General features: G+C 47.6%; 1 protein-coding gene across 3 annotated transcripts in view; it reads right to left on the reverse strand.

Moving 5' to 3' along the window:
- Window positions 1-1,922: 1,922 nt before the first annotated feature.
- Window positions 1,923-24,697, reverse strand: part of LOC140904593 (uncharacterized) — a 42,981-nt gene continuing 20,206 nt past the window's right edge. The window contains exons 4-5 of one of the 3 annotated variants that reach the window (XR_013635103.1): window positions 9,401-9,559; window positions 1,923-2,514 (exon numbers count right to left, since the gene is read on the reverse strand). The gene's annotated coding sequence lies outside the window, so the exon portion shown is untranslated. The other 2 variants (XR_013635102.1, XR_013635104.1) reach the window with 2 other exon arrangements.

The following is a 24,697-nucleotide window of genomic DNA, read 5'->3' on the forward strand; positions in this document are numbered from 1 at the left end:
AGAGCATAAGCTTTCATGAGCTACAGCTCAATTCATCGGTATGCGTCCGATGAAGTGAGCTGTAGCTCACGAAAGCTTATGCTCTAATAAGTTTGTTAGTCTCTCAGGTGCCACAAGCTTCAAAGGATGCCATTGTTAGTTTGAGAACAATCACCCTTCACTGTTTGGATCCCAAGAGAGAGTGCTTCATAGGACAGTCCTTCCCTGTGGATGCCTGATTGGTTAACAAGGACTTTCAGGCTGTAGAAAGGATGGTAACCAATGAGGCAATGAATGTGTCAGGCTCCAATTTCAGACTTCTGGATCCACACATGTTGAGTCCTGGTACTATGGTTTCGTGTCTGATGTTACGGCTACACAATAAAGCTGATGTTGGCGCAGATACACCCATATAACTGTGCTGGTCTAGCACTGCTATTAGAGATGCTCTAAGCCAATGGGAGAGATCTCTCCCATCAGACTTCGTTAGTCCAGCCCCCGCAAGCGGCGGTGACTATGTTGGCACAAGAAACTCTCCTGCTGACGTAGCGCTATGTACACAGGGGATTAGGGCTGTGTAACTACACTGCTTAGCTGGGTGGATTTTTCACACCCCTGAGCAATATAGTTATACCGGTAAATGTCTTTAGTGTAGACTGGACATTTTTTCTTGTTTTATGCATTCTCCTCATTTCTCCACCTCCTCCTACTTTGAAAGAATAAAAAGTGTGAAAAGAGAGGTATTTTTCCTCATGATGCAAACATTCCTACATAGGACACCCCTTCCACCAACATACATTGCAGAAGATCCTGAGATATATGAACTCACAGAAGTGGTTGGGACCTACATTGGGACAAGCCACAATTTGAGCCAAGGTTCAGTTGTTGGAAGTGGGGATTAAAAGAAAACTAAGGGTACATCTACAGTACAAAATTATTTTTAAATTATTCTATTTGAATTTTTGGAAGTGATTTTATACATTCAGTCTTCTGTGTCCTAACTAAAGCACGTGAATTTGGCAGAGTGCATCCAAAGTAATGAGGCTAGCATCGAATATCAGAGCGGTGCACTGTGCACAGCTATCCCACAGTCCCCGATGCCCATTGGAATTCCGGATTAAGCTCCCAATGCATGATGGGACAAAAACATTCTCTCGGGTGTTTCTGGGTGTGTCTCATCAGTCACTCCTCCCTACGTGAAAGCTCTCCCGCTCTTGCACTGCTGAGCTTCTCCATGTTGTCTGTCCTGGGCTCCTGCCTCCATGAAAGCTACAGAAGAGAACCATTTCCTGCCTTTTTTTGGCTATCGTGAACTGAACAGCATCTCTTCCACTGCTACTCTGCTCTCCTATGTTTCGCGCCCTTTTTCCAGGATTACCTGTGCAGGCGCCACAGCGTGGCAAGCATGGAGCCCGCTCAGGTCTCCACTGCAGTTTTGACCAGAAAATTACGGTTGGGGATGTTGAAATGCCTATAGTTATCCTCGCGGACCCAGCCTACTGCTTAATGCCATGGCTCATGAAGCCATACATAGGCACCCTGGACAGTGGTAAGAAGCTGTTCAGCTATAGGCTGAGCAAGTGCAGAACGGTGGTAGAGTGTGCTTTTGGACGTTTGAAAGCGCGCTGGTGCAGTTTACTGACTCGGTTAGATCTCAGCATAACCAATATTCCAATTGTAATTGCTGCTTGTGGTGTGCTCCACAATATCTGTGAGAGTAAGGGGGAGACGTTTCTGGTGGGGTGGGAGGTTGAGGCAACTCACCTGGCGGCCAGTTTTGCACAGCCAGACAACAGGGCATTTAGAAGAGTGCAGCAGGGCATGCCGCACATCAGAGAAGCTAAGAAAAACACTTTCATGACTGGCCGGGTTACGGTGTGACAGTTGTGTTTGTTTCTCTTGAAGTTACCCCCCCCCATATATGAAAGGAAGTAAAGTCACAATTGTTTAAAAAACATTCTTTATTATTTGTTACACAAAACACTGAGAGAAATAAGAAGGTAGGCTGGGGCGGGTATTGGGTTAGGGGGGTGGAGGAGGAGGGAAGGATAAGTCCAGAAACCAAATCAAAATTTTGGCTATGCCAGCTTTCTGCTCAATCCTCTGGGGTTGAGTGTGGGTCCCCGTAGCCCTCCCCTCCCCCCCCCACATGTTCTTGGGCGTCTGGGTGAGGAGGCTATGGAACTTGGTGAGGAGGGAGGGTGTTTATTCAGGGGCTGCAGCAACAGTGTGTGGTTTTGCTGCCTTCCCCACATTACATCCACCATACAGCAGAGCATGTCAGTTTGCTCCCCCATGAACTTGACCATAGCATCCTGCCTGCTCTCATCGCGCACATCCCTCCTCTCTTCATATTCATGTAATGATATACAGGACTCTGCAATTGTTTACCTCCACGCATTCAGCTGGGCCCTGTCAGTGCCAGAGGACTGCATGAGCTTGGCAAACATGTCATCCCAAATTTGTTTTTTCCACCTTCTAATCTGGACCAGCCTCTGGGACGGAGTAGATGGGGCCATGTTGAAACATTTGCACCTGTGAGAGGAGAAAAAGAGAGGGCAGTATTTTAAAAGATACATTTTAGAGAACAAAGGGGACACTCTTTCTCAGTGAAACAGGCAATTCATAGTACACAGCACATGTTCTTTCTGTACAAGGTTGCATTTTGCCTCTTATACTGAAGTGCCTGCCACTTTGGTGTGAGTAAACCATCACACGCGGCCGGGCAACAGAGTTCAGCTTGCAGGCAGCCATGGGGCATGCGGGGTTCTGCTTCTTCCGCATTCCTTTCAATGCTTTCAAACTGCTGGGCCCCCTTTCCCATAGCAAGCAATGCCTGGTGGGTTTGTCATATAAAAGGAGGGCCTGCAGGCTCTCTGGGATGATCGCTTCACACAACACCCTCCTGCCCACCGCGTGGCTCTGATGAGGCTCTGAGCAGGGATGAGCCCTTTAAACTAAACACAAACAGCCCAGTGTCGCTGGGTTTCCCCCTCACCCCCCACCACGTGGCTCTGATCAAGCTTTCGCTCACCAGAAGTGTCTTCTCCAGGGTCATGGTCCGGGAGCCTGCCTTGGGAGTGGGGGGAGGCTATTGGCTCCAGTGTTAAGAATAGTTCCTGGCTGGGGGGAAAATGGATTCCCCACTTGCTGCCTTTGTGCTGTCATCATCCTCCCTCCGTGCAACTCCCCCCTTGCAAGCATCCACGGACAGTGGTGAGATAGTGGTGGCGTCACCCCCCATAACTGCATGCAGCTCACGGTAGAAATGGCATGTGTGGGGCTGTGACCCAGAGCGCCCGTTCGCATCTCTGGCTTTTTGGTACACTTGCCTGAACTCTTTGATTTTTGTTCGACACTGCTCTGTGGCCCTGGAGTAGCCTCTTTCCGTCATGGCCCTGGAGACTTTAGTGTATGTATTTGCATTTCTTTTTTTGGAACATAGTTCTGCCATAACAGATTCATCTCCCCAACATGTAATGAGATCCAGTACCTCCCGTTCGGAACATGCTGGAGCTCATCTGTGAATCCGGGACTGTGTGGTCTCTTGACATGGTGGACCATGCTGATGGTGACCAAACAGGAAATTCAAAAGTTCCCGGGGCTTTTACTGCCTACCTGGCTAGTGCATCGGAGTTCAGAGTGTTGTGCAGAACGATCACAAGGGAGCATTCTGGGATAGCTCCTGGAGGCCAATAACATCGAATTGTGTCCACAGTACCTGTAACCCGGAACTGCGATCTCTATTTTAACGCTACTCCACTTGCCAAGGTGGAGTACAGAAATCGGAGTACAGAGCCCTTTAAATCAAAAAACTGGTTTTGGTGTGGACGGAATCAGTTTTATTTTGAAGTAACTTGGCTAATTCCGAAATAATCATGTACTCTAGACCAGGCCTAACATATGTGAAAAGAATTTGTGATCTTTGAATATGTTGTTGTTACCAGTGAAAATGAAATTATAGGTGAAATTATTGGTTAAAGAGCAAGAGACTAATTGTGTGATAATCTGAATTATTTTGGAAAACTGAAACTTGTGTTGTTTTTTGTTTTGTTAGTCATACAGGAAATGATGGCTAGCCTTGAAAATTCATTTGATTTAATTTACCCCCTGTAGTGTAAGGAGTTCTGGTAGAAAACCTCCAGAGGTTGGTGTTGGAGAATGTGTGTGAGAAAGAGTGTACAAGAGAATATTGGCCCAGTGTAGATTTTAATATTTTGTATTTCAAATAGTACGTATTTTGCTTAGCTTCAAAGTCAATTTCTATTAAAAGGAAAACTATTTGTGGAGACAAGTTGTATAACTTTTTACACACTTAGACTGTACGGGTCACTGTGTTCCCTATTTCTCTAATTTGCAAAGGAAAGGCATGACGTCTGTCGTAGGATATGTCCTGCAGCTGGGAAAGCTGCAATCGTCAACCATCAGTATCAGGGAAAGGCTGAAGTCCATTGCCTTTCATATGAAAAAGGCATCTAAAGGCTGGTCTATGCTGCAAAGCTACGTTGACATAGCCACATCGCTCAAGGGTGTGAAAAATCCACTCCAGTGAGAGAAGGAATTAGTGTGACCTGAACCCCAGTGTAGACAGTGTTAGGTTGTCAGAAGACTACTTCCAGTGTTTGAAGTGTAGACATAGCCTTAGACAGATTGATCCCCTATGGGAAACAAGTCATAGCATGAATTCCAATTTTGACCCATCTTCCTGTATGTGAGAAAGCTACTCGTATGGAGGGCTGAGCTAGCTGTCCAATCGCCTTGTTCCTCAACTGTAGCTACAGCTCTTCGTACCCATCGATAAAAAGACTGAGAGAAATGGAGAGTTCCAACCGTTGTCATTTTATTATCTTATTGTTCCTTTCCCTCTTTTTTGTGCTGGCCTTTCTTTTATATCAGGGAGTGACTGTATAGCTCAATGCATGTGTGACAAAAGCTCATTGGGGCTAATTGGCAAAGAGGTCACTGTTATTCACAAGCAACTCCTGTCTCAGACCTTTCAAACTCACCACACCAAATACATTGATTTTATGATTTTTATCCAGTAAGCATTGCAGTGAGCTCTCTACTGAAAGCTTGTAAATTATTGTTACCCCTAATCACTGCAAGAGGTGTGTATGAGTCATACTGAAGGAGCAATAGAAGTACATGGGAAATTATGCCCTTATGGTATTGTCATGAAAGTGAGTCACCCCAGTCATAGGTCTTGGTGGGGACGGCCCATTCAAGTGGGAGGGAATTGTCAGCTGTCACTTGATAACCACTTTTGCAATGTATTGCTCCTTTGTCAACCTTTGCACCAACCCCAAAAAACTAAAGGAAAACTATCAAAGACAAACTCTAGACATCAAAACCCTGTGGAAATGAAAAGGACAATATGACTATAAAGAGATCGTCCTTTCTGTGAATAAAGACAAAAGATTGAGTCAGTTTATAACGGGGGGAGAAAAACACTCAGGGTCCATTCACCAAGGAGATCCCTAGCAACCAGTGTTGCATCATCAAAGGCAGGGCCCTGGCTCCTAGGGACTAGCAATCACTGCAATAGGCTGAAGAGCGAGGTGAAAATCCACTTAGCTAGGAAAGGTAACTATTAAAAAGTGTAGGTTGCATTTTGTGATTTTGTTTTGTTGGTAACGGTTGGTTTCCATCACTCACATTTGTTTCTGTTTGAATCTCTATCCCTTGTTGAATAAATTTCTGCTTGTTTAATAACTGTACTCAAGTGACAGGTTTCAGAGTAGCAGCCGTGTTAGTCTGTATCCGCAAAAAGAAGAGGAGGACTTGTGGCACCTTAGAGACTAACCAATTTATTTGAGCATAAGCTTTCGTGAGCTACAGCTCACTTCATCTCAAGTGCTGTGTGTGATATAGGAGCAGTGGTCTACAGTAAAACTGATAACCTGTGATATACCATTGCTTTGGAAAGAGAGGATCTGGGATTTCTCTGAGTATCTGGTGATCGGGGCTGGACCCCAGAAAGGGGCACACTGAAGGAACTCAGGGGTTAGGGTGCCTCTACTGTCCTTGAGTGGCCAACAGGCTGGGTGAGTTTGGTCGCGAACATCCAGCTGCCAAATGCAAAACTCCCTCTTCTTAGTGGCAGGCGGCAACAAGGAGACTCACATCCCTCAGCACCCTAAGAAGGGTCACAATGTGCAGCTATGTTGATCCACCTGTCAAATCCACACAGGGAAGGCACCCTATCGCATAGTTCCTTGAATCACAGTACCCCTAAAAATCTGCTGTAAGAGATTGTGGAAGATCTGCTCTTTGCTCTGTGAAAGCATGTAAAGAATCCAATCCCTGATGGGTACAGATTGGGTCCAGAGTGACCTAGAGAAATTGGAGGATTGGTCCAAAAGAAATCTGATGAAGCTTAACAAGAAGTGCAGAGTAATGCCTTTAGGATGGAAGAATCCCATGCTCTGATACAGGCTAGGGAGTGACTGGCTAAGCGGCAGTTCTTCAGAAAAGGACCTGGGGATTACAGTGGACGAGAAGCTGGATATGAGTCAACAGTGTGTCCTTGTTGCCAAGAAGGCTAATGGCATATTGGATTGCATTAATATGAGCGTTACCAGCCGATCGAGGGAAGTGATTATTCCAGGAGTGGCCAATTTGTGGCTCCGGAGCCACACGTGGCTCCTCAGGGAGGTAAATATGCAGCTCCTTGTATAGGCACTGACTCCGGGGCTGGAGCTACAGACAATAACTTTCCAATCTGCCAGGGGGTGCTCACTGCTCAAGCCCTGGCTCTGCCACAGGCCCTGCCCCCTCTCCACCCCTTCCCATCCCCTCCCCTTATTATTCCTCTCTATTCAGCGCTGTTGAGGCCACTTCTGGAGTACTGCATCCAGTTTTGGGGCCCCCCACTACAGAAAGGATGTGGACAAATTGGAGAGAGCAAAGAAAATGATTAGGGGGCTGAAGCACATGACTTATGAGGAGAGGCTGAGGGAACTGGGATTGTTTAGTCTGCGGAAGAGAAGAATGAGGGGGGATTTGATAGCTGCTTTCAACTACTTAAAGGAGGGTTCCAGAGAGGATGTATCTAGACTGTTCTCAGTGGTAGCAGATGACAGAACACGGAGTAATGGTCTCAAGTTGCAGTGGGGGAGGTTTAGGTTGGATATTAAGAAAACCTTTTTCACTAGGAGGGTGGTGAAACACTGGAATGCGTTACCTAGGGAGGTGGTGGAACCTCCTTCCTTAGATGTTTTTAAGGTCAGGCTTGACAAAGCCCTGGCTGGGATGATTTAGTTGGGGATTGGTCCTGCTTTGAGCAGGGGGTTGGACTAGATGACCTCCTGAGGTCCCTTCCAATCCTGATCTTCTATGATTTAGGAAACGTGGGGCTTTTCATTCCTTAGTCTCTGGCACCATTGTGTGGCCATTTCATTTTACTCCTTTCAATTAAAAGCTTTATTTTGCAACAAAATATTCTGTCTATGGGGAAGACCCAGGAGCCAAGGCTACGTTCATCGTACCTACAAAAAAAGGATGGAAATATTCCCTAGGCCCATTGATCCCAGTCTGCCTTTTGTGGTGCTGCTGCCCATGCAGATCAGTCCCAGGCCCCAAAATCTGCTCATGCCCGCCCGGCTGAGCTGTGCAGGGTGTCAAGCCCTTTCATTCTGCTTTGCCAAGTTTCCATAACTTGGAGGGACTTCAGCTGCCATTTTTCCCCATTGGACCTTCCACCCCACAACCAACCCAGCTCCTATATGTCCAGGGGCTCTTCTCCCAGGAGAGGGACATTTCAGGGCCCTGGTCCCTGTTTACCTTTTGTCTCTAAGATGCTCCAGGGTGTCCACTATTGGGGTGTCTGACCTTGGCCCTTTGTGGAGCTGCTACTGACCCTCCATTCCTTTGTTCTCATCTCTCATTGCATCCAGCATTTTTACTGGCCATCAGCAGCAGCCCAAACACATTGCACTTGCCTTCTGTTTAGAGACAGTGTCCCAGCAGTGTGTAAACTGCCTGAATCTCTGCTATCTAAGCACTGACTGCCCCTCCATTTCCTTGGCACCCAGTCTGGGCAGATGGGACCTTTCCCCCAGGGCTCAAAGATTCACCCCTTCTCCTTTATCATTGATGATTATCCGCAGAAGCAGAGAGGTTGGGATTCTCAATTGTACCAAGGTGATTGAGGAGCACTAACCCTACTGGTCTTGATGGGACTGGTGCTTGCCTCTGACTGTGAGCAGGATTCAAAGCTGTGCAGGGAAATCTCCATGGATTTTCAGGCCAACAGTTTAACCACTTGTCCGACAGCAAGAGATAAGCAAAGCCTCGGGGTAAAAGAAACACCCCAGCCCCTGTTCTAAGTGACCACGACAAGACTGGGGGTTGAACCCCTCAGGAATCCTGGGCCCAGCCTTGTCAGGGTTATGAGGACTCTGCCACAAATGAGAGTAGAAAGAGAGTCCTTGAGGTCAGGCAGGCCTCTGGGTAAGGGGGTGGGAATGAGGACTCAGATCCTTTTCCTAGCCAATTCCACTGGGGTAGTGTATAAGCCAGGAAAGTTCACCACAATAGCAGGGTCATACCCCGCTTGACACTTGCATTCTGTACTTATTACTTCACCGCAGCTGCTCCCTCTCTCACAATGGCTTTCTCAGCACCTGGCCCCACAGCGCTTCCTGCCACTCGGAGACTGCACTGTCTGGGCCTGCTCCTGTGGATGTGAGCCCGCCTCCAGATTTCTAAGGACTTAGCAGGAGAAAGGGGCCTTTCCAGGAAACTGCCACTGCTTCTGGGAATCCGTGTGTGGCGCTGGACACCACCAGCAATCATTTGGCTCCCGACGCACAAGGAAACCTAAAAGCTGACTGCCCGGACAGGGGCTTGAATTCTTCACCTTCAGAGCTTGATGTTCCTGCCACGACAAGAGCAAGCAGGCAGGGAAAAGAGAGGCAAAAAAAGCCCCAGGAACCCCTCCTCTTTTTCTCCACGGCCTCTGCCTATCAGCAGGATTCCTCCTCCTCCCTCCTGGGCCTCAGGGCAACTAAATCTACGCAGCTATACAGCCGGTCCATTCGGTGCACCCTAATCCCCCATGCTTAAGCCTCCCCACCAAAGTCTGCACCTGACTCCATAGAATTCTCACATCTCACTGGGAACTCTACTTTTTGTGCCTGGAGACTCTCTGCCCCTCAAAAAGAAAAGGAGTACTTGTGGCACCTCAGAGACTAACAAATGTATTTGAGCATAAGCTTTCGTGAGCTACAGCTCACTTCATCGGATGCATTCAGTGGAAAATACAGTGGGGAGATTTATATACACAGAGAACATGAAACGGTTGGGGGAGGGTGCCTTTTGTAGTGATAATCAAGGTGGGTCATTTCCAGCAGTTGACAATCCCTACAAAAGTCTTCCCCTCCCCTTCCCCACCCCTGCTCTCCTGCTGGTAATAGCTCACCTTATCTGATCACTCTCATTACAGTGACTGAAGGTTGAGTCCCTTTGTGGCTGTGCTTGTGTAGTTTTCCCTTCTTTTTTTTTTTTGAAGTTCTGCTTTCTTCAGGGCTGGAACCTCTTCTTGGCTGCTCACGCCAATGCTCTGGCTTCAACTAGAGCCCTGGAAGGAGTTGGGAGTTGGGCATCAGAAAGGTTAGGGTGTGAGCCCTACACGCTTCCAGGCTAGCCTTTGCCATTTCCGATTTGCCAAAGAAACAGTGGATGACTGGTCTAGCTGGCCATGGTCCTCCCCTCCTCTTGCCCCATCCTTGGTTCTTGCCAGCAAGTTAAAGAAGTATGGGCTGGACGAATGGACTATAAAGTGGATAGAAAGCTGGCTAGATTATCGGACTCAATGGGTAGTGATCAATGGCTCCATGTCTAGTTGGCAGCCGGTATGAAGTGGAGTGCCCCAAGGGTCGGTCCTGGGGCCAATTTTGTTCAATATCTTCATAAATGTTCTGGAGGATGGTGTGGATTGCACCTGTCATAAATATAAAAGGAAGGGTAAACCCCTTTGAAATCCCTCCTGGCCAGGGGAAAGCTCCTCTCACCTGTAAAGGGTTAAGAAGCTAAAGGTAACCTCGCTGGCACCTGACCAAAATGACCAATGAGGAGACAAGATACTTTCAAAAGCTGGGAGGAGGGAGAGAAACAAAGGGTCTGTGTCTGTCTATATGCTGGTCTTTACCGGGGATAGTCCAGGAATGGAGTCTTAGAACTTTTAGTAAGTAAGCTAGCTAGGTATGTGTTAGATTATGATTTCTTTAAATGGCTGAGAAAAGAATTGTGCTGAATAGAATAACTATTTCTGTCTATGTATCTTTTTTGTAACTTAAGGTTTTGCCTAGAGGGGTTCTCTATGTTTTTGAATCTAATTACCCTGTAAGATATCTACCATCCTGATTTTACAGGGGGGATTTCTTTATTTCTATTTACTTCTATTTTTTATTAAAAGTCTTCTTGTAAAAAACTGAATGCTTTTTCATTGTTCTCAGATCCAAGCGTTTGGGTCTGTGGTCACCTATGCAAATTGGTGAGGCTTTTTATCCAACATTTCCCAGGAAAGGGGGGTTGCAAGTGTTGGGAGGATTGTTCATTGTTCTTAAGATCCAAGGGTCTGGGTCTGTAGTCACCTAGGCAAATTGGTGAGGCTTTTTACCAAACCTTGTCCAGGAAGTGGGGTGCAAGGTTTTGGGAAGTATTTTCGGGGGGAAGGACGCGTCCAAACAGCTCTTCCCCAGTAACCAGTATTAGTTTGGTGGTGGTAGAGGCCAGTCCAAGGACAACGGGTGGAATATTTTGTACCCTGGGGAAGTTTTGACCTAAGCTGGTAAAGATAAGCTTAGGAGGTTTTTCATGCAGGTCCCCACATCTGTACCCTAGAGTTCAGAGTGGGGGAGGAACCTTGACAGCACCCTCAGCAAGTATGCAGATGACACTAAACTGGAAGGAGAGGTAGATACGCTGGAAGGTAGGGATAGGATACAGAGGGCCCTAGACAAATTGGAGGATTGGGCCAAAAGAAATCTGATGAGGTTCAACAAGGACAAGTGCAGAGTCCTGCACTTAGGACGGAAGAATCCCAGGCACCGCTACAGACTAGGGACCGAATGGCTCGGCAGCAGTTCTGCAGAAAAGGACCTAGGGGTTACAGTGGACGAGAAGCTGGATATGAGTCAACAGTGTGCCCTTGTTGCCAAGAAGGCCAATGGCATTTTGGGATGTATAAGTAGGGGCATTGCCAGTAGATCGAGGGATGTGATCTTTCCCCTCTATTCGACACTGGTGAGGCCTCATCTGGAGTACTGTGTCCAGTTTTGGGCCCCACACTACAAGAAGGATGTGGAAAAATTGGAAAGAGTCCAATGGAGGGCAACAAAAATGATTAGGGGACTGGAACACATGACTTATGAGGAGGGGCTGAGGGAACTGGGGATGTTCAATCTACGGAAGAGAAGAATGAGGGGGGATTTGATAGCTGCTTTCAACTACCTGAAAGGGGGTTCCAAAGAGGATGGCTCTAGACTGTTCTCAGTGGTAGCAGATGACAGAATGAGGAGTAATGGTCTCAAGTTGCAGTGGGGGAGGTTTAGGTTGGATATTAGGAAAAACTTTTTCACTAAGAGGGAGGTGAAACACTGGAATGCGTTACCTAGGGAGGTGGTGGAATCTCCTTCCTTAGATGTTTTTAAGGTCAGGCTTGACAAAGCCCTGGCTGGGATGATTTAGTTGGGGATTGGTCCTGCTTTGAGCAGGGGGTTGGACTAGATGACCTCCTGAGGTCCCTTCCAACCCTGATATTCTATGATTCTATGTTTGATCTATGGCTTTTAAGCCTTCCCTCAGAGCTGTCAGCACCAGCTGCCTCTGCTCTAGGTGCCCAGAGGAGGAAAGGTGTGCTGGGCTCCAGCCTGGGACTCTTCCTCCCTTCTGCCTAGCTCTGTCTATTAAGCCTGGCCCTGGCAATCCTTTCTTTAAGTGTCATGTGGGCAAGAGGAAAAGTGTGGCAACAAGCACAAGGGCCAAACTTGTGGGCACCAAGTGAACCAGCGATAATCCCAAAAAGCAGGATGGTAGCCAGGGTGGCAAGTTCTAGAGCCCCAACCCATTGCGGCCATCCAGACAAAAGACCTGGCTCCATTGGCATGAGTCACCCAGCAGGAGGGAAAGGATTTGCTCTTGTACAACTGAAGACAGGAAAGGTGAGCGCTTTGAGCTTTTCTGTAAGCCAACATGGCGTCCCACTGAGATTTGACCTCAGATTGCAGGATTCAGAGTCTGGAGTGCTGACTGTTACACCACGGGACCAGCTTGTGCTGTCTTCTGTGGACATCTGTGACCCTCAAAGGGCTGGCTTGGGTCAGGGGAGGGTTGGCCCCTTACTAAAACTTAGTGGGTTTTTTTGGTTGGCTAGTTCCCAGTACCAAAAGAAAGGGGAAGGGTCAATGGGAAATCAGGACCCTGAGAATGACAGTCCCCACGGTAAATGGGGAGAGGCCAAAGCTCCAGGTCAGCCTGATTGACAGGGCAGGCAGTCTATTGATGGAGTCAGCAGACCAGTTTATCTCCCCCTGCACAGAACCCAGAGCAGCTCCTGCCTAGCTGGGTCTCCTGACAGCCACAGCTGTCCAAGGAGCTGCCCAGGATGTTCCCCTATGTCCCTGTGCAGGGGCAGCTGTCAGTTCTTGCCTCATGAGTATAGTGGTGAGTATTGTCACATGGGGGACTAGGGCTTGATTCCCTAGTGAGAGAGCTGGGATTTTGACACCAAGGGTATATCTACAGTACAATTAAAAACTCACAGCCCAGGCCAGCTGACTTGTGCTTGCCAGGCTCTGGCTCCGGGGGCTGTTTAATTGCGGTGTAGAAGTTCTCGCTCGGGCTGCAGCCAAAGTACTGGGACCCTCCCCCGTCACTAGGTTCAGTGGCCTATATACTGAAGATGAGTTCATAAACGGGAGAATACAGGGGGAGCTTCCACTGGACAGACTCTTCATAGCAGGAGACCCACATAGTTAATGTGATGTACCCTAAAAAGAATTTGGTGAAAGAAAGGGATCCTGGGGCTCTGTACTTATCATCTCTCAATGACTCCAGATCGAACTTGCTCAGGTTAGAAATAATTTTTTTTTTTTTTTTTTTTTTGTAATTACCAGCCTGGAACTACCCTAGGATGTGAAAGTCAGAGCTAGATTAGTTCGAGCTCATGCACTCTTACCACTAACGAAGGAGTAAAGGAATGTACAAACCAATGTAGCCGTAACATGTCATTTGCATCCTCAACCCTTGTCCCTGTGACAGGATCTCAAGGACATACAGAAATGTTACTCAGGGTCAGGAGAGAGAAGCATTTTCCCTTGTGTATTCCCCCAGTCTGCTGTGAAAAGGTGCTTCAGGTTATTTTCTTTCACTGATTTATTTTTTCATTTTGATTTTGAAGGAAAGACTAATTTGACCTGCTAACTTTTTGAACTGGTGAATATTAAGTGACTAGGTGGTCAGTTAACCAAAAGCCCTCGAATGATCTGATTTATATAAAACCTTGGAAGGCAATAGATTGTTACATCAGTCAGAACAGCCTGGTTTGGTTTCTTTGCTTGCTGCTTGTTTTTCCTGATAAATTGCGGAGTGTTCAGAGAAGAGACACAGGAATGATTAAAGGCTTGAGCAGGGAGAGAAGTTTAAAAACAAACCCAGTCTTCCCTGCTCCTGCCAGCTGTGACTGCTGAGGACATTTTCCTTCTCTACTCCAGGGTCTCTCTTCTGCCAGATTCTCAACCAGTGAGGCTGCCCTGCAGAATATGGCAGAGCAGTTTCGAGAGAGGCTGCAGGACTCACCATGTAAGACTGCAGCAGCTGTCGCACCTTGACTGACCATGGGCCAAATCCTGCCGCCCTGGATGACCAGGATAACCTGAGGATGCAGAGAATTCTGTTGCAGATCCCGTAGCTTCCTCAGAGCTCGTAGGAAGCCAGGCTGTGCATGGACTCTCACATTCCCTTCCCTAGCAGCATAGAAAAAGCTCCTTTCACACATAGCAAGGGTCATCTCCTGAGGCAGTCCCATACACATGAATGCTGCATTCACAGAGTCCAGGCATGTCATGAATTCACATGGGGCTTAGAAACAAGGAAGACTTACGTAACAACGTTTCTCCCGTGTACATGAAAAAGAGGCAATGATTCAACTCCCCTTGCTGGTTTGCAGCATAGAGAGCACAGCAGAAGGTAAGGGGCAGGGGCGATGCACAATTAAGAGGGCAACAGACAGCCATCTCATAGCAGGCCCCCTAGATGCACTCCAACAGTTACCTGCCTTTTCCTGTGTAAAACCCACACCTGAGGTTCCTATCCTGCACCATGTTCCCCTGCTAAAAGGCTGCCTCTAACTCTCTCCCAGCTCTCCTGCTGACGTGGACTGAGGGAGAGAAAAGAACAAGGTCATGCATCCCAATGAGAAATTAGGGGTCCTCTCAGTGGAATCCATTTATGGTTCCAATAACATGCTTCAAAAGCCAGCTGTCTAGTACCATGTGGCCTAAAAATAAGTTGTCTTTGTCATTGAGGGTTCGAGTCCCATTACAGTTGTGCTTCTTTCGCCTTCACTTCGGCTGAAAGCCCTGCTTTCTTTAGGGCCAAATCCTCCATTTGGCCGCTGAGGCAAAGGCTCTGGCTCCAGCGGGGCTGGGGTGAGCAAAGATGAGCATGTGAGATGAGCATATGCTTTATGGGTCTGGTCAAATAGCACCTTTGGAGCCTGGGTGTTTCTCTGCTTCTCGCCAGTTGGTGAAAAGCTACTTGGGGAAAAATTTCCTCCCCCACCGCCAAAAGGAGCACCCGGCGTGAGAGGCCCCACCTGGGGGCCTGGCCCTGGTTTCCTACAGCATTCTGATGCTGGCCGCTGCATGTCAACAACTGCCCCACATGCTGGTCTGCAGTTGGCCTGCAGTGGGTGTTTGCTTTGCCAGAAGGCAGGGAGCAGACTGGCCGGGTGTCTTTGTGGCTGTCTGCAGATCACAATCAGGCATGGTCCCCGCTACTCTTTCCCCACCCTCTGGAGATCTCTGGCTTTAAGGCTTCCCTTAGAGCCACCCCTGTTCAAGGTGCCCAAAGGTGTGCTGGGCTCCAGCCTGGGACACTTGCTCCTGCTTCTCGTTCCTTGACTATGAAGCCTGGTCCTGGCACTCCTTTTAAGAACGAGGTGGGCAAGAGGAAAAGCATGGAGACAAGTGCAAAGGCAAAAGCCTGTTGGCATCAGGTGACCCAGAGAGAAACACGGACATGAGGTCAACCCATAGAACTTCAGGCATCTCTAGCCAGACTCTCAAGTTGTGGGGCCCCAAGCTATTGCATGGGTCTGTCCTGTCAAGCCAGCCCGACCAAAGACCTCCCTCAAGAGGGCATGAGTAACCCAGCAGGAGGGAAAAGATAGATTCTTTTGCTACTGAGGAGCTGTGGGGAAGGGCCTCCAGGGCTTTGCAGCAAACGAATGCAGTGTCAGGAGGACCCACCAAGATGTGAATTGGGATTGCAGGATACTGAGTCCTGAGTGCAATAGGACCATCTGGCCTTGCCTTTTCCGGAGAACACCTGTGGCCATTAGCACTCAGATGGAAGACTTGTCCACTGCTCTCCTTGGTTCTCTCCAGGTGCTCCCTCTCTAGAGACTTTTTCTATCCCATCTCTCCTTCTCTTCTCTGCTCTCTCTCTTTCCCTGCTAGCCTTGATTTTCTCAGGGACCTGACACCGCAGTTCTTTATTGTCCAATATCGTGTTTAGCTTTACAAATGGGCTTGGGCCTGGAGAATATTCACAGGTGGTTATCCCCTGTGTATATTGCAGTGATGTCTAGTGTGTACTCATGGGGAACCGGCTCACAAGAGAGGAACCAGGACCTCGTCCCCATGTATCCCCCATGTATCTGCTGTGTGGAATGAAAATTACCTCCAGCCAAGGCTCAACTGTAAATCCCCTTGCTGAATTGCAGGCCCACAAATTCACATCCCCAGCCGTGGGTGTACTTCCATATCATCTAAATAATTGACATGGGGGAGGAAGCGGACAGGGTTAAACCCTGTGGTGCTTATGGCCCACCACATGCATTGGCCTCCCCTCAGGCAGGGGACTTATAGGCCTGAGATCACCTGCACCCTACAGCCTGGACCTCTGACACACCCAGGCCCAACTGGGTAACTGCTCTTGCAATCCCTCTAGGGAAGAATTGGGAGCCATACTCCCCCAGTGGCAATATTTCAGAGGCGGCTACAGACTGTATGACAGAAAGACTGGGGCTTGTCTCTGCATCTCCCCTATGAGGAAGAAGAGAGGCTGAGGGAGGTACAAAGGCAAAAGGTGACAAACAGGCCCGAACAGGAGAGATTTTCTTTTTGTTACAATTCACCAAAATCTCATCCCTGAAGAGCTCCAGAAAGGGTGTAGCTCAGCTCACCAACCACTCAGAGGACTGCAGTAGATAATTCTGTCACAGAGACTGATGGCTCCCTTGCTCCTTAGAACACTTAGAAAGGAGGGTTTGGGGAGCAAAGATTGCAAGGGGGCTCAAAGGATGGGCAGGACTCTAGGCTCTGCTGGAGAGATCCTGATACAGAGGCTGGTGAGGGAGAAAGGATTGTGGATTTCTGCTTTCCGACCTGCACCCTGTGGAGGAGGTAATAAGTGAAGGGGGCATTTTTGATTCCTCCCCTCCTCAGTGTGGGAATTCTAGGTTCCATAGGGCCAAATATGTGGGTTAAAGCCATTTGGTTAATGAAAACCAGGGAAGGCTTGAACTCACAAATTCAGCCTGTCTCCTTTCAACACTGTCATCTGGAGCCCTTTGTCAGGGCTTTTCTCCCAGGCCCCTAGGTTGATAAAGGCAAGGATTGACTCCAAAAAATTCTAAGTAGAGTTGAGAGAGGGTCGTGACAAGTGTTGGTACTTGACAGGGTGGGTTCTTCTTAAGGGTTCCAGGCACCATTTGACCCTTTTGTTCTTCACAGTGTAACCACAGAGCTGATTAAGACTCAATTTCGAGACTTGCTGCAAACCAACAGATCTGAAATCACTGATAACCAGGTCTAAGCATTAGTCCTGCTTTGGGACAGCGTCTCTAATATAAGAAACTGCCTAGTCTGCACTAGCCGTGAGGCTCCCTCACTGACAGCTGAAATCACTGAAAGATGTGTTAAGTGGAGGTACCAAGACATGCCAGAACGGGGAGGTGGGGGACAGGACAACAAGGCCCCATGACTTTTACAAGTGGGAGGGCATAGCCTTCCCACTTTTTAATGACTGTAAGGGTGAGTGATGCTGGGAAGGGAGCAGCGAGCAGGAGGTGGGGTTTTGGAGGGAAGAGGCGGTGCAGGAGTGGGGATTTGGGGAGAAGGGGCAATTAGGAGTGCAAGAGGTGGGACGGGGCCACTGTTCGGGCACCAGGGCCTGCCACTTCTAGAGAGCTTCCTCCATTCCTGGTGGGACCTCAAGACATCTTAGACGAGAGAGGGTAGCCAGCAGAGTGGTGATCGGGTGGAATGGCAAGTGACTGGCAATGTGTCCAGACAGAGGAGCGAGAAAGGGGCTCCCCCCTTCCCCCGAGGGTGAGAGGTGAATTCCACAGATGCTACTCTGGGTTTTCACTGACCAAGGAGAACAATTGTGAGTGAGGTGCAGAGAAGGGAGGGGACATCCAAAGAGCTTTTGGTTTCTGGATATAAGAACCCAAGGCAAAAGGATGTTCCCCAGTGTACTGTGGGGTGGGTGTTTTGTTCATAGTGCTACATTATGAATTCTGATTGTGGGGTATTCCCAAATTAATACAAGGTTATTTTCCTCCTTTTTATTAAAGCTTTCTTTTCTAGACTCAGTGCCTGTGAGTTGGGAAAGTATTTCTTCTTAGAGGCACCCAGCCATGGTTATTTCCCCAGATAGGATACAGAGGGACCTAGACAAATTGGAGGATTGGGCCAAAAGAAATCTGATGAGGTTCAATAAGGATAAGTGCAGGGTCCTGCACTTAGGACGGAAGAACCCAATGCACAGCTACAGACTAGGGACCGAATGGCTAGGCAGCAGTTCTGCGGAAAAGGACCTAGGGGTGACAGTGGACAAGAAGCTGGATATGAGCCAGCAGTGTGCCCTTGTTGCCAAGAAGGCCAATGGCATTTTGGGATGTATAAGTAGGGGCATAGCGAGCAGATCGAGGGATGTGATCGTCCCCCTCTATTCGACATTGGTGAGGCCTCATCTGGAGTACTGAGTCCAGTTTTGGGCCCCATACTACAAGAAGGATGTGGATAAATTGGAGAGAGTCCAGCGAAGGGCAACAAAAATGATTAGGGGTCTGGAACACATGAGTTATGAGGAGAGGCTGAGGGAACTGGGATTGTTTAGTCTGCAGAAGAGAAGAATGAGGGGGGATTTGATAGCTGCTTTCAACTACCTGAGAGGTGGTTCCAGAGAGGATGGTTCTAGACTATTCTCAGTGGTGGAAGAGGACAGGACAAGGAGTAATGGTCTCAAGTTGCAGTGAGGGAGGTTTAGGTTGGATATTAGGAAAAACTTTTTCACTAGGAGGGTGGTGAAACACTGGATTGCGTTGCCTAGGGAGGTGGTGGAATCTCCTTCCTTAGAAGTTTTTAAGGTCAGGCTTGACAAAGCCCTGGCTGGGATGATTTAATTGGGTATGGGTCCTGCTTTTGAGCAGGGGGTTGGACTAGATGACCTCCTGAGGTCCCTTCCAACCCTGATATTCTATGATTCTATGATTACTGGGGGAAGGGGGCTTAAGCAGATTTTGTGATGTATTCTTAAAGAGGAACCCCAAGAGGGAATCAAAACCTCAATTTTCAGAGCCAGAGGTGTTTCAACTGAGCTAGCTAAGCTGTCTGAAAGCATTTACTCCGTCCACCACAAGAGCAGTCCCTGGGTGCTTCTGGGCTTCTCAGCGGCTGGGTAAAAGCTTCTTGGGGGAAAATCTCCTTCCCCAACACCAAAAGGAGCCCCTTGAGTGGGAATGGTAAGAGGCCTCACCGGGGGCTGGGTGGGGTGGCTCTGCTTTCCTACCACCTTGTGATGCTGGCTCCAGAACACATGCTGGTCTGTGGGTGGCCTTCAGTGGAGGTTTGGCTTGCAGGTGGCAAGGAGAAGACTGGCTGGGCATCTTTGTGGAGGTCCTCAGGTCACGCGTAGGCATGGTCCTCCCCTCCTCTTGCCCCACCCTTGGTTGCTCTGTGACTTTTAAGCCTTCCCTTGGAGTTGTCAGCACCAGCTGCTCTAGGCGCCCAGAGGAGAAGAGGTGCACTGGGCTCCAGCCTAGGACTCTTCCTCCCTATCGCTGACTATTAAGCCTGGCCCTGATACTCCTTCCTTTAAGTGCCATGTGGACAAGAGGAAGAGCCTGGCACGTGCAGGTACAAAGACCAAACTCGTGAAGCAACGAGAAACACAACCATCAAGTCAGCCCTCAGGAATCGCTAGCCAGGGTATCAAGTTCTAGGGTCCGAACCTATTGCAGCCATCCCATTGAACCAGCCAGACCAAAGACCTAGCTCCAGTGGGCATCAGTCACCCAATAGGAGGGGGAAAAAATCCTCATTGTGGCACACCTAGGGACAAGGAAGTCAAGCACATTGATCTCCTGGGCTTTACAGCAAACCAACACAGCACCAGGTGGTCCCACTGAGATTTGAACTCATCTTGCAGGATTCAAAGCCCTGAGTGCTGACCATTTCCTGGGGCCTGTAGCTATTGCTGTCTGTGGACACCTGTAACTCTCTGCTTATTGCATGCCGGCCAGCTCTCACTGCTTCAATCCATCTACTTCCCCTCTCTGGACTCCCTCTCCTCCTCTGTCTCTGCTACTCTCCTGCTCTAAGCATTGAACCCAGCCCTTGTTGCTGCCAACTCCAACTGACAAAAGGGTTAAATTTCTCTGAAAACACCAGAGCGAATGGCCACTTTCGTTTTCTATTTAAAAACCCAGCCTTGATAGAAATAACTGAGATGCAGAGATTATAAAGGTTGATTATGATTGTAAATGAATATCTGGCAGAAGGAGGATATAATAAAAGCCATCCCTGTGAGTTCAGAGAGTAATTGATATCCACTCTACAGACACATTTATGAATGTGTGCAGATACTATGTTGCTAGTGTGGAAGTAGAGAAAGGGAATTTGGATGCAGGCCTCTGAAATGAGCAGGAGTCAGGCTAACTCTAGCTTTAATAAAGCGAGATTTGTAGAAGCGGGGATAGTGCGAAACAAGTGGAAAACAACTGTGAAAGAAGCTATTGTGACCTTGTATTAGATAAGAATAGAATGCCGACTATAAGAGAAATGGTAAGAAAAATAAGAGATCATGAAGGAATATGTATAAACAATATGCAGCTGTTGCTTATTGTCTGTAATAAAGGTAGAAATACTTGCTCTAATTGGTTATCTTGAGAGAGACCTGCCTAGGTGGGGGAAACCTGGTGTCCTAGTGCACCCTCTCCCTGAGAGTGAGAACTGTGGTTTTCTCCGACACTAAATACGATACATTTGACAGACTATTAAAGAGCACATCTTTACATAAATGATACCCAGAAACTGCTGATATCAATATCAACTGTCAATTTCCCCCGTATAAGCAGTCATCCTTAGAAATAGCTATATGTGGCCTTATAGGAACTATCAGGCTTCCTTCTAGCACAAATAAAGGATAAATGTTGTCTTGTTTTACAGAAATTTTCACCGTACAGATAACTTACATGTTTCTCACTGTCATGATTTCCGCGGGATGTGGGGAAACTCCAGGAGATGGTTCCCCTCAGGATCATGTATCACAAGGATCCAAAGGCTGGGAGAAAACAGACACAACCTACCAATTCCTAGAAGCTCTCTCCCATGGAGAACTCAACTGAAGGGTCATGAAAAAGCTGGATGTTGGGTAATTGGGGGCAAGTGCTTAATGTGATAGGTCAGAAATTCATCGGGGTGTCCCCACACGGGTTTAAATCCTGCTGATTAGGAAACTACCTGTCTTTCTTTTTAGTGCTGTAGTATTAGTGGCCAAGCTATAGACAGAGGGACTCCAAAGCCGAAATGAATAGTGAGTGCCCTTAGCGCTCATGCTGATGTGCACAGACCAAGTGTGAAGTTGCAAATGTTTCTGTTCCATTGGCAAAGGATGAACTAATTGACAACCTGAAAAATGTTGACTACGTGGAACTCTCAGTGCATTGAATCACAGACATGTGAAATTGCTTCCTCTCTTGGATGGCAATTTGAAGGCTTACAAAGCTTGTGTCTTCAAACTAAACCTGTGGATTTTGTCAAACTTCCACAAGAAACATCAGAACTTATTGCAGCTGAGATAATAAATGTTCTGAATAAGTATGGAAGCAGATAATACAAAGACAAACTTTAGTGGTTGATATAGTCACGGAAGAGAACATTTGCACACCAAAGTAAAGATGAGCTTAAAAAGGGAAGTGATAGGCCTTGGATGCCCTGCACACATTGTGCACAAGTATACTGAATTACGGGGGATACTATCCTGGTAGACATTGAGAGCATTCTCATTAACATTTTGTATATTTTCATATAGCCACACAAACAGTGAAAAGACTGCAAAGTTTTTGTGAGAATGTGGGAAAAGAATATCGGAATACACTGGGACACATATCTGTTGGGACTATTGAAGACTATTAGAACAAAATGTAATATGGCCTGAAAATTCTCAGCATGTTTAGAGGACAACTTTCTGATTCACGAAGTTGAGGAAACAAGCAGGGGGTTATCCATTTTGGATATGGTTTTGACTAACGGAGTAAATGAGTTGGGAATGTGAAGGTGGTTGGGAAGGAAGTGATCATGATCTGATAGAATTCAAGATCCTGTGGAAAGGAGGACATGAGAACATCAAAACAAGAACACTGGACTTCCGACAGGCAGATTTCAACCAACTCAGAGAAATAGTACGCAAAGTCACCTGCAAGTTTGATCAGTATGCTCTGTTCCTACATTCAGGTAATTAATGAAGATGTTAAACAACATCAGGCCGAGAAGAGGAGGTTAGACTAGATGACTTTTCTGGTCCCTTCTAAGGCTAAGATTCTATCATTCTGTGACCACCTCTGGTCACATTTTCCGATGTCTTTCTAGAAAATGCAAGAGACCTCCATCGGTAATCTAATTAATACATTGATAAGGGAAAGGCTCCTTTGCAGAGGAGCACTGGAAAAAAGTCAAACCACGAGCCTGGGGCTGCTGTGACGGGCATTGGCAAGGCGGTTGCTTGGACTGCAATTGCTGCAACACACGCGCTTGTGATTCGCTGGGTGTGTCTGCGCACAGAGACCCTGCTAGTGCAATCTCTGTAGGTCTTGCAGGAAATGGAGTTCCTCTTCTTTCACCTTCCCTTTAATTCTCATTGATGAAAAACAGAGCAGTTAGACGAAAAGTCCCAGAAAGCAGCAATGTGGCTAATCTGGCCAAGGCCCTGTGAGTATATAGGCCTGTTTGTTAGCCTGAGATAGAATTTTGGGTTTGATTTTTGATACTCTTATATCCTTGCTAATATGTGTGAAGAAAGAACAAAGACACTGTAGGTTGCTTCTGCCCAGCCGGATCGGTTTGTTAGTATAATGGAAAAGTTAAGGGATAGACCCAAAGTGTTACTAGGTATGGTGGGAGTGTAATATACACTGGAAGGCTGCCTGGCTCCTCTCTCAAGCCAAGGTCAAGCAACCAGTTGGGAGGGGCAAGGAGGGGGAGGCAGAAGACACACTAAAAGCCAAAGAACAGCCTGGCCTTGACCAGTACACTTTAAGAATGGAGATTCCACCACCTTCCTAGGGAACCCATTCCAGTGCTTCACCACCCGCCAAGCGAAATAGTGTTTCCCACACTTCAACTTGAAACCATTGCTCCTTGTTCTGTCATCTGCCACCACTGAGAACAGCCGAGCTCCATCCTCTTTAGAGCCCCCTTTCAGGTAGTTGAAGGCTGCTATCAAATCCCCCCTCACTCTTCTCTTCCGCAGACTAAATAACCCCAGTTCCCTCAGCCTCTCCTCGTAAGTCATGTGCTCCAGGCCCCTAATCATTTCCATTGTCCTCTGCTGGACTCTCTCCAATTTGTCCACATCCTTTGGGCGAGGGGGCGGGGGTGAGGGGGACAAAACTAAACACAGTACTCCAGGTGTAGCCTCACCAGTGCCAAATAGAGGGGAACAATCACGTCCCTCGATCTGCTGGCAATGCCCCTACTTATACAGCCCAAAATGCCGTTAGCCTTCTTGGCAACAAGGGCACACTGTTGACTCATATCCAACTTCTCGTCCACTGTCACCCCTAGGTCCTTTTCTGCAGAACTGCTGCCGAGCCATTCGGTCCCTAGTCTGGAGCAGTGCATGGGATTCTTCCATCTTAAGTGCAGAACTCTGAACTTGTCATTGCTGAACCTCAGATTTCTTTTGGCCCAATCCTCCAATTTGTCTAGGTCCCTCTGGACCCAATCCCTCCCCTCCAGTGCTTGGATTCTTTACATGTTTTCACAGAGGGAAGAGTACATGTTCCATGATTTCATAGGACAGAGTTTTAGGGCTATTTTGATTCAGGGAACTATGCTATAGGGTGCCTTCCCAGGGTGGACATGACAGGTGGATCAACATAGATGCACACTGTGACCCTTCTCAGGGTGCTGAGGGCTGTGAGTCTCCTTGTTGCCACCTTCAACTAGGAAGAGGGACTTTTGCATTTGGCAGCTGGATGTTTGCGACCAAATTCATCCAGCTGGTCAGGCACTCAAGCCCCCTCCTCTGAGCTACAGCAGCCCTGCCAGTTGACAATAGAGGCACCCAAACCCCTGAGTTTCTTCCATGTGTCCTCCTCTGAGGTCCAGCCCCGATCACCAGATACTCAGAGAAATCCCAGATCCTAGCTTCCTGAAGGAACGGTATATCCCAGGTTACCAGTTTTACTGCAGACCACTTCTACTGCATCACACACAGCACTTGAGTACAGTTATTGAACAAACAGAAATTTATTTAACAAGGGATAGAGATTTAAACAGAAACAAACATGTGTGATGGAAACCATGCATTACCAACAGAACAAAATTACAAAATGCAACCTACAGCCTCTAATAGTCACCTTTCCCTATCTAAGTAGATTCTCACCTCACACTTCAGTCTATTGCAGCGATTGCCTTTGATGAAGCACCACTGGTCATCAGGGATCACCTTGGTGAATGGACCAGAGTGTTTTTCTCCACCCTGTTATAAACTGAATCCGTCTTTTTTCTTTATTCACAGAAAGGACCATCTCCTCATTGTCATAGTGTCCTTTTCACTTCCACAGAGTTTTGATGTCTAGAGTTTGTCTTTGATAGTTTTCCATTGGCTTTTCTAGGTTTGTTCAAAGGTTGACAATTGAGTAATATATCGTATAATTGGCTAGCAAGGGAGGGGTGACAATTCCCTCCCACTGGAATGGGCCGTCCACCCCAAGACAAATTATTGGAGTGACTCCCTTTCATGACAATACCATATGGGCATAATTTTCCATGTACTTCTATTACTCCTTCAGTATGACTCGTACAAAGCTCTCGTAGTGACTAGGAGTAACAATAATTTACAAGCTTTCAGCAGAGGTCTTACTGCTATGCTTCCTGAATAAATATCATAAAAGCAGTGTATTAGGTGTGGCAAGTTTGTCAGGTCTGAGACCGGAGTTGCTTGTGAATAACAGTGACCCCTTTGCTAATTGGCACCATGA

Source organism: Lepidochelys kempii, chromosome 28, assembly GCF_965140285.1.
Source record: "Lepidochelys kempii isolate rLepKem1 chromosome 28, rLepKem1.hap1, whole genome shotgun sequence".
In the NCBI taxonomy this organism is placed as follows: domain Eukaryota; kingdom Metazoa; phylum Chordata; order Testudines; family Cheloniidae; genus Lepidochelys; species Lepidochelys kempii.